The sequence below is a fragment of the Harpia harpyja genome, chromosome 3 (assembly GCF_026419915.1).
Source record: "Harpia harpyja isolate bHarHar1 chromosome 3, bHarHar1 primary haplotype, whole genome shotgun sequence".
NCBI classification, from domain to species: Eukaryota; Metazoa; Chordata; class Aves; order Accipitriformes; family Accipitridae; genus Harpia; species Harpia harpyja.
Window position 1 is genome coordinate 55124010 of NC_068942.1, and position 10785 is coordinate 55134794.

Consider the following 10785-nt stretch of genomic DNA (forward strand, 5'->3'; position numbering starts at 1 on the left):
AGCTGAGGGAGGGGAGTGATAGAACGGCTTTGGTGGGCACCTGGTGTTCAGCCAGGGTCAACCCACCACATTATCGCACCCTCCCCTCTTCATTCCCTTCTTCATGCTAACATAGCTGAGGCATCCCCTTTGGTCCTTCCTGCAGTCTCACCTCAGTAGGTACTGTGTAAAATCCCCTGGAGCTCCTGCATGTGAAGCTGCCTTTCAGTATTCCTCCACTTCAACCTAATTCAACCTTGACTAGGAGTAAATATCTTCTCAGTTGTCATCACCTTTTAATTTCTCTTTTCTTCTGCATTTATTTCTTGCTAAATGAACAGTGCCTGTTAACTCTGCAAAAGCATTTTGGGATGCAGTAGGTATGAAAGCTGTGATCCCACACAGAATGCTACCTTCAGGCTAATATGTTCTTGAAATTTCTGTCCTAGGTTCAGAAATATCGGGAACGTCAGGTATAACTATTCTATTTCTAATGGAGGGCCACCTGCTATGTGAACCAGTCATAGGAAATTTATCAGAGGTGTTTTTCATGTCTTTTTAGTCAGAGGGAGGTAACATGAACCCATTTGGAGATTCTTGTGTGAAGTGCCCAGTGTAGCACATATTTTCCCTTCATTACATACAAGCAGCTCCTAGTGATGCTGATGGAAATTACAGGTGTGTGCTCTTAGAGGAGAATATAGATCTATACTGTGCAAATTACTTCAGAAAACAAACTCATTTTATGGACATGGACTGTGCAGAGCTGAGCAGCAGTATATTTCGAGCAATGTTCCCTGCATACCACGTAGTAAAGGGAAGAGGGGGCTGGGGAGTGAGGGAGGGCAAAGATCTGGATTTTATAACTACTTTTAATAACAGCCATGGAGGATAAAACCTGCAGAGTTTTGACTAGCTTCAAAATCACTTCTCACCTCCGGTTTTGAAATCTCCAGCCCAATTATTTGTTTACTTGATAGTGCTAAAGTCTTATTCTCCATCGTTATTTGCTTGCTAGTAAAGAACCAAAAAGAACAGCAGTCCAAAGGTAACCACACAACTAAATCACTTCCAGATGATAAGTCACACTCTGATGGTGAAAGCAGACTTTACAGTTTCAGTGTGCCAGGTAATATATGGCAGTCACCCAGTTCCTATTAGGTTTTTGTAACAGTATATACACATGCTCTTTTTTTTTTGAGCTGGATCAGGGTTGGCTAATAACACATTCAAGCAATGTTTAGCTCGATTTCAATCAGAAATCTCCCCCCCCCCCAACCCAAGAAGAAGACAATTCTAAAGCATCTATTATCCCTAACCCTCCACACACAGAAATCATATTAGCAATTTTTGTTGTGACATTAAATGTGCAGCAGTTTGAATAGCCAGACTTAGGAGCATACAGTCTAAATATGCTCCCTCTACATGCATGTTTGTGATGCCATCTTTAAATACATGACCACTTTATGCCTTTCCCACAGGATCCCTGTCTCATTCACTGCTCAGGATGGGTGGCATTCATTGATTGAAAAGCTGTTCAATATTTTGCTTTCTCCATGTGTTTAACATGTGGCCTAAACCCCTATTTACCACAGCCCAGTCAATCTTGATCTGAAGAAAGAGTTTTAATTTAATTTGGGAGGTTTCCCATGGTCTTAATGACTGTAGTCTCTAAGCAGTTCACAAATGTGTATTTATTTTCAGATCGCCCCTATGATTATCATCCCCATTTTACAGCTGGAAAACAGAAGAACAGAGAGGTGCAGTGATTTCGGGTGCCCAATTTAAGACTCCAGGACCTAATTTGTCAGGGTACTTACCATTATGTAATTCTTCAGATATTCAGAGCAGAGCTCCCATTGAGTCCTGCTGCAGCTGTGAGTGCTCAGCACTTCTCCAAATCAGACCCTGGAGTCTCAAGTCAGGGTATCCGTATAACTGGGAACATGCAATTAGTGACCATGTGTGCAAAATTTGGTGTAAGAACTTACTGATGTCATATAAGAGATATGTGGCACAAGCAGGGAGAGATGCATCCAGTTCTTCAGATTGGCATTCAATAGCTTTAAGCAAGACAGTCATTGTTTTTCCCAACTCCTCAGCTGTATTCAGAACACACCATTCAACCTGAAGCAAATGAATAGGGGGCTAGGTACCTCTCGTTACACAATCCTGGCTCATCTTGAGCAGGACCAGGACTGAGCACAGGCTGGCACATCTTCTGTGGGAAAAGAGTATGGCTTCCTCTATTCCCAACACATACATGTAAAAGGGGAAAAAACTGCACAGATAACTTCAGCTCTGGTGCTTTCCAACTTCTGCGTGTTTGCTTTGGCAGCTCACAGAGTTCTTTTAAGAGGGTGTTTGTGGGTAATTTCCTAGGTTCTTAATGAAGCAAAGTGGAAAAACAAAAATTCTATTATGTGGCATCATATTAACACCTCTATGCCTCATGCTATTGGGGTCAGCTCTTAGCTTCTCCATGTGGACTTCTGCCCTCTGAGTTAATAGGGTAATTTGTAGCAATACTAAGTTGCCAACTTCTCTGTGGACCAGGGGACACTTTTGCTAGCGGCTGAGACCGGAGTAGTGCCATGACCCAGGGTCCTCATGCTCCATTCCCTGCCCTGGAATGACCAGCGAAGGGGCTGTAGCCTCTAGCGAATGTTTTCCTCCTCTATGTCTTACTCCCCTCTAACCATCTCTGTCCCAGTCCTGTCCTTCCTCATCTCTGGCTCCTTGTTTCCAGCCACTGCTTTCTCTCTCAGCCAGTTGCTGTTCCTGTTTCCCAGCCAGTCTCAATTGCTCATTCTTTCTCCCTGCCAGCCTCTTACCTGAAGGTGCCGGTCTCTCCCACCTGGGTTTTAAGTTCCGACCTCTGTGGGTCCCCAGACCCAGCTCTCCACCTCCTGAATGCAGCCTCCTACCTCCAGGTTTTTGCCCACATGCTTAGTCTCAAAGCCTTTTCCCCGTTTCCTCACCTAGATGCTCTCTAGTCACGTTTGATACCTGGTCAGTATTTCTCTCTCATCAGCCTCTTCTGGTTTTGTCCACCTGCAGCCACAGATCCTCCCAAGAAGTCCTGAAGTAAAAAACTTTCCACTAGGATAAAACCACCTGTCATCATTCAGCATGTCTCCCCTCCTTACTCCACCTACTTTTTTTTTCAATTACAACCCTTCAGGGGGGTCCACTTACATTTTTACCATAAATAAATGAGACATTTTTAGCTTTACACCTATGCTGCTCTTTCTGCAAGCAGTCTGTCAGATTAATGTGTCTCAACCCTATAGAAGCTAGCAATCAGTTTTTTAGGGAACATAATTTTCTCTGGCTGGATAAATGCTTATGCATGTAGTGTTAATGCTAATGGTGTGTTTCAGTGTTGTGTAGCTTTTTACTGGGCTTTCAGCAGGGGTTTGCAGGAAAGGGCCGAGAGGTGGGGTCGCTGCCTGGATTTCTTTTTGAGCTACCTCTGAAGGACACAGAACAGATACTCTTGCAAGGGTCTGCAAAGCCAGACATTGCTGAAAAAAGAAATAGAAAGAAGGGGTTGGGGGGAAAGCACATGTGCTGTTTATGGGGTTCAACTTTTAAAAGTAATGCTTTAAAGTTTGGGTATGGTAAAAAGCTTTTATCTTCAGCACAAGAGGTAAGTAAATGTGTGTGTATATATATATATACATACAGAGACACCGATACAGATGCAGACATAGCCAGCCACTGACACACACGCATCCTTGTAATTCATTTATGTTTTAAAACTGCAGTTTTTGCTGGGTTGGTTGTCATTGACAGTAATGGGAGTGTTGTCTGCAAAAGAAGTGCTATGTCAAGTCCCTCAGCATAAGCAGAATTTGACTGTTATGTTTGGAAGGGTTTTGAAGAACCTTGTCTTACAGATTTATTAATTACGAATGTGGTTTAAACTGAGGAGAAGAGGCAGGGATACCCCACACTGTCTGATGCCCCATAATCTCTGTGCTTTCAAGTTTAGTCCACCAACCCTTGAAGTCAGGGCAAGATTTGCACTCAACTGAGGAAGACCCTGATCACGTCTTCATGTCAGTCCTTCAGTTTGGTCTGTACTGAGCGAGGGACAGGGTGAAGTACTGGACATGAGTGCAATTTTATCTTGCCTGTGTAGTTTTCCTAGCACAAGCACAGGGAAAGCCTGGGGACATGGTTTTAAAATGGTATCCTATGTGTGTGGCTCTTGCCCTTACAGACATGTACATTCATAAATAAAGTCAAATATAAAAAAAAAATGCTGACTAGTAACAAGGTAATTAGTCAACCAAATGTTCCAGAACTCTCATAAGGAGGAAGAAATAGTGATCTCAACTTACTTCAGTCCACCGTCAATATCAGCTTGGAGTGTGAGTACAAAGCCAAACTATTTCATACGCTCCGCACATGAAAATGGAGATGGAAAGTGATGAGCTCTTTATATGCCCCTTTCCAAATAAATTTGGAGAAGAGCTTAGGAGTTTAAGCAGGTCCCAAATGGTTTCTGCTGCTGAAATAGCCTATTGATGCTTTATTTTTCCCTTTAGATTTTCCACTACATTAAACATTTTAAACTACCAAATATTTCTTTTTAAAGGGGAATGGAATGAAAAGATGTCTTACATGATTTATTACAAATTCAGAGGGAAATACTCCCCTTGTAAATAGTTCTAAAAAAAATAGCATCATCAATTTAAATGTTGACATGCTTAATATTAAAGGGTCATATTATACTGAAGGTCTTCAAGGAGAACTTCCCATTCAAAGGAGTTGAGTTCAGCGGGAACTGATTGAAGTAGGGTTTGTGCTTTCTGGTAGTTGGTCTTTCTCTGGGCTTAATTCTGTGATTTTCAGTGCAACTTGCACCTAATTCTTATTTTTTGTGGGTCAAATTAGTTCACTCCCTGTTTCACCCCGCAGGCTCCCATGCCGCAGCCACCCTCACGCTGCAGGCACCTGGGCTGAAACCTCACCAAATGCACACTGAAGTCCTGGGGACACACGGGTGCTGCGGCACCCAGGGGGTGAGGTTGGAGATCTGAGCCCTGGCAGGGCCTTACCTGGTCCTTACCTTGTCCTCGGCGCACGCTTTTTCAGCTCGGGCTTTGTGCAAGCAGGTCAAATCACATTATCAGCTGTGTCCGGCACAACCTCCCAAAATGTTCTTCACCCTCACAGCTCAGCCTTCCTCTGGCAGCTTGCACAGACAGCGAACGCCAGCCCTTCCAGAGGTGACTGTGGCTTCTGGCCACCTCCACACCTGAGCCAGCCCAGCAGCCTCCCCAAAGGGGCAGAGCAATGCTCATTCCCCAAGCCGCAGGGTGCCCAGTTGCTCAATATTTAATACATCAAAACCTGTAGAGCACCTCTTATCATAAGCACAACTAGATTTCCACTGGAAAAAAAAACCCACACTATTTTGAGTGGTTTATGTTTTATTTATATATTTATGATTCTAAAGTTCGTGTTTATTCAGGGAATTTTTTTACCATTAAACTCAGTGTTCTGGAAAAAAAATACTTCATCTAGAGAAAATATTCAGCCCCTTTTCTGTCTTTCTGTTACTATTCAATATGAAAAGGATATTGTAAGTGCATATTCAGCCGAATATGCGGTTTGGCAGCGAGTGGCTATTCAGCTGCCCTGCTTCTACCTCAGAGTTTATTCAGGTCATAAAAGAGACATATAAGCATTTGAGTTAAGATTTATAGATACATTAACTGTATCAGAAGCTTTTTGTACTTAATATAAAACACACTCTAGCAGCTCAACATTGCTTTATTCCACAATACAGTCAAGATTAGACATGTTGCCTCCTGTAATTACTGACATTAATAGCCTGAGGAATAATGGCAAGTGAGTTAAACGCCAATGCGGTAGATGTAAATGGGACTTTACAGTACATGTCATTTTGAAATATCGTATGAGTCATGAAATTTGTACTTAATATTTCTTTATTTAGTAATTAAGCAATAATCCAAGAAAACAAAGGATGTCTTCACTTTAACACAGCATGAATCAGATTTTGTTATAAAATCAATAAAGAGGTTGCCGTAAGAATTTAATTTAAATTCCATGAAAGACTCAACCCAGCCCTGACTGAGCAGAAGAGAAGCTCTTGCAAACAATTTTTAGGAGAAAGAGGGGGCCAGGATTTGTACAGCTCCCTCCAACACCTTACAGTGACTCTTGCGAGGCTTTAACCAGCACTGCATGAACAATGTTCTTCTGGAAAAGAGGCTGAAGTCACCAGCAACTCAGGCAGGAAATCTTACATGTACATCTTCAAGCTGCCTTCGATTTGCTAATTTGGAAATGCTATTTTTACCCCAACTCCCTCAAATTATAATTTTATAAGACTTCTATTTTAGAAGTTCCTCTTTCCTTCATCATTCATTCTATTGCAAATAGACATTCGTTCTAAGCCTTTGCACAGAAGTAGCCCACTGTTGCTACCCAAAGGTCTTGCACGACTGGAAAAGGATAAGACTGGGGTTTCTTAAGCAAATAGTATCTCCAGAATGGCACACTGTCTGAAATGTTTAAGATGAGGAATATGCCTGTAATGCATATTTTTCTCTACAGTCTTTTTTATTTTTCATCTATGTATTGATTAAACTAGCATTATCCAAATGCACACAGTCAACACATTAGCATTCAGATGATCCTATTTTACCTTGATGTTAATTGCCTGTTAGGTGAACAAAGAATAAAAGAGAACCTACTTTTACCTATAACCCTGATCCATTTTGAGATCCCAAGGCTTTTCTGTTAATAATAAAAACACCAATAAATCCTCATCTCTTTGCTTTTTAAGCCTGACAGATAGTCTTTGAAGCATTATTGCATTTATTTCCTCCAACCAGATGTGCAATTTGTATTATATTTGATAGCAAACCTTAGCATTATAAAAGACACTTGTTCTAAAATAATAACACAAATGTATTTTCCATCACTGGGCTAAAACATTCCCAGCAATGTCTCCAGTCCCTCCTGTATTGAAGGACCTTGCTAATATTCTTGCAACAGCTCCTTTGATGCTGGTAAGTCGAATCACCTTCATTTCACAGAGATCTAAATGGAGTCAGTCTGCAAACAGAATTAATACAGTAGGTTTAAGCAGGGCAACACCTAAGACCCCAGCCTGCATTCGCAAGGGGCACACTGTAAGGAGAATGTCTAAATGCTACTTTTGAAGAAAGTTGCATTTTTTTTCCTTAAAAAAAGACTCAAAGAGCCAAATATGTGACGACTTCTACTCATACAAGAAAGTTTATGCCTTTATGCACATCAGAAATGTGCAAATGGGGTATTTGTTTTTTTCTCTTACATCTTTATCAGCCTAGCTTGGACCCCTGATACAGTAAAGAATTGAAAAGTAAACACTTTTTAGTGATTTTGAACAGTTCAGCTGTGGTTCCTATGACAGAGAAATGTAGAACAATGCTGGTGGAGAATCCACTGGTCTTTCCAAGTCCCTTATGGTGGGGTGGAGGTGTCATGGTTTAAGCCCAGCTGGCAACAAAGCAGCACAAGGCCACCCGCTCACTCCCTGCCCCCTTCCCCAGCTGGGATGGGGAGGATAAAATATAAAGAAAAGCTTGTGGGTCGACACAAGGACAGCGAGGGATCACTCACTAATTATGGTCACAGGCAAAAAACAGACTCAACTTGGGAAAAACCAAAATCAATTTAATTTACTACCAATCAAATAAAAACAAGAATAATGAGAAGTAAACCCAAATCTTAAAACATCTTCCCCCCTCTTCTTCCTGGGCTTAACTTTACTGAACTTAACTTTACAGGGGAATGGGGGTTACGGTCAATTCATCGCATGCCTCTGCCGCTCCTTCCTCCTCAGGGGCACGACTCCTCACACTCTTCCCCTGCTCCAGTGTGGGGTCCCTCCCACGGGAGACAGTCCTCCACAAACTTCTCCAATGTGGGTCTTTCCCACAGGCTGCAGTTCTTCATGAACTGCTCCAGTGTGGGTGCCTTCCACGGGCTGCAGTCCTTCAGGCACAGACTGCTCCAGCGTGGGTTTTCCCATGGAGTCACAGCCTTCTTCAGGGGAATCACCTCCTCCGGCGCACCTCCTCCCCCTCCTTCTTCACTGACCTTGGTGTCGGCATAGGTGTTTCTCTCACATCCCACTTCCCTCTCTGCTGCAGGTTCCCCTTCTTAAATCTGTTATCCCAGAGGCACTACCACCGTCACTGATAGGTTCGGCCTTGGCAAGAGGCAGGTCCGACTTGGAGCTGGGGAAGCTTCTAGCAGCTTCTCACAGGAGCCACCCCTGCGGCCCCTTGCCCGCTACCAAAACCCCGCCAGACAAACCCAATACAGGAGGTGACCCAGCAAGGGCTCCTGGTGCTAATATCTAGCTGTAGGGTCAGCGACCCACACAGGTTCAACTCCTAGCTCATACAAGTAAATGACCCTTTACCATCACTGCGAATCACTCCAACAGTAGACTTTTCCCTCCACTCTCTGAAGAGTATAGCATATGCCTTGAGGCTCTCAGCCATTGGAGGATGTTGGTGTGTGGCTTGCAAGGTTAGAGATACTGGCAACTGTACTTCCAGCATATGGTATTGCCAGCCGTCTGCCATGAGCCTTCAGGATTTTACTGAGTGGGAAAAGTGATTGCTCTCGCCTGACAAAAAATTTTTAAACAGAAGTGGAAGGGAATTATGGTCCTTTACTCCTGCACCTAGAAGGAGGCATGCAGCATTACTCACCTCAGGGGCACACAGTGGTCCAAGAGGTAAAACAGGAGGCTGAGCTGTCGATGTCTTCTCCAAGGACAAGCCCACAGGGACTTTTGGGCTTCCTGAAGGAACACAGCAGTGACAGTAACCCCAGAGAGCTCCCACCCAAAGGCAGTCTGCCTCATTACTCACCTTTCTTTTCCTATGTTTTCCAACCTGGAGTACGGTGGCCCTGTGCCATTTTCAGTACCTTAAAGATACAGTCGTGCTTTCCCTAGGGATGAAAGACTGCAGAACTCAAGTCATAAGTCACGCTCCCACTCCTGACTACCCATAGCATTATTATTGCTTATTGTTTCTACTGCAGGTGAAGCACCAGGCAGGATCATGTCCAGTTGTGCTCATTGTTGTACAAAACGTACAGGAAGATACAGAAACATTTTACAAAATACTACAGTCCTACATAAAAGTGTGTACATGATGTGGTAGTTATAGTTACTATCCTCTTGGTGGCAGAATGAAGTCTATAAAAATAACATTCTGAGAAATCAAAGGATCACAGCAACTCGAGTCAATTTTACCTTCTGATCTATTTAAAAAGTCTTTATTAAAAAGATAAATGGCAATAGCAAAAATGCTGCCCTGGGAGCAGTTCTGATGTATACTAATTGCAAACAGCTCTGCACATTCATTACATATGGTACGGCTCCTCCTAGTGAAACCCTGCACAAACAGTTGAAGACTAATTTTCCTCCCTTCCAGTATTTCCACCACCTCTTGAATTGCAGTTGAATTGCTTAAGGGAAGGGAAAAAACCCAAAGGATTATTTGCAGTTTTACTTCATAAACAAACTTCTGCATTCAGATGTCTGTGTTTGGCGGCTGCTGGCTTCTGTGGCTCCTTTGCATGTGTGTGTGTGCCAGTTACCATTTGGGCCATCATAAATCAAACCACTGTCTCAAGGAACTCCAGAGTGAAAGCATAAGCTGCTAGAGTTTGAGCTAACAAGACAATTGTCATCTGCTATAGAGTATAAAGCCTCTTTCATACCTTCTGGTAGCTCCCACCCTCTCTGAAAAGCAGAGCAGGTGAATCGTAAGGCAGAACTTGGCCCCATGGCTTCTAAAATATTGCACTTTGCAGTCATACAGAGAAAATAAACCTTTTACCTGAGTTACTTCATCTGTTTATCACCATAGATGGCTATTTAATTCACTTAGTAAATATCATTTTTGCAGTTAGTTTAACCAGTTTTGTTGTAATGATAATGTTTTAGTCATAAATAAATGCCAGCAGCAAAAGTAAAAAATGAGGTCACAGGAAGACAAGAAACTTCATTGTCAGTGAGGTTAAAAATGGAAGTGAATAATCAAAGGATTTGGTAGAATTATGAAGAATTCATACCTTAGAAATTTCTGCAACTTTTTGGTCTGGAAAATTTTGAAAGTTTGGGTTCATTACAGGAGATGAGAAGAATTTCAACTTTGAAAGGAGGTGATTAAAGTAAGCTTTAAAATATTCCCTGCTGAAGTCTGTAGGAGGCATTGACAAACAGAATCTATTTGTAGCAAAAAAAAAAAAAAAATCCCCCAAACAAAACAAAACCACAACTAATCTATTTGTCTGTCCAATTAAAGGACCCATCCGGCCTGCGGTAAATAGTATCTAAATGAGTGAGTTAAAGGCAGTATACTCCAGAGTCGATGCTCTGTAGAGGCACAAAGTAAATTGCACATCCTTAATAAGCTCCTTCATGGTTCGCTCAGTCCTCTTCCATGCGCTATGCTTGGCTGCCTCTGGTACTGGGGGTGGTGTGGAAAAGGAGATGTTTGGGATGAAGAGTTGCTGCAGTTTAGAAAAATGGACAGAATTCCTTACACACAGGATATTGTTTATAGTAAAAACTTACTCTTGTCCTGAAGCTGGGATAAGCATCTGTGACCAGCTCTCTCCTGTATCCTAACTCTGACAGCATTGTCTTTCCACAACTACTAAGTTGGAAGCTGCAAAAAATGAGCTGTAGGCACAACACGCACAGAGCAAGAATCTAAAGCTAATGACAGTCCCACTGCGCGGGAATACTTA

General features: G+C 42.5%; 1 long non-coding RNA gene across 1 annotated transcript; it reads right to left on the minus strand.

Moving 5' to 3' along the window:
• Positions 1-5889: 5889 nt before the first annotated feature.
• On the minus strand, positions 5890-10503 carry LOC128140228 (uncharacterized). Its single transcript, XR_008234655.1, has 3 exons — positions 10105-10503; positions 8730-8821; positions 5890-7077 (listed from the first exon to the last, which is right to left on the minus strand). It is a non-coding gene; the product is annotated as an uncharacterized LOC128140228 (long non-coding RNA).
• Positions 10504-10785: the final 282 nt, after the last annotated feature.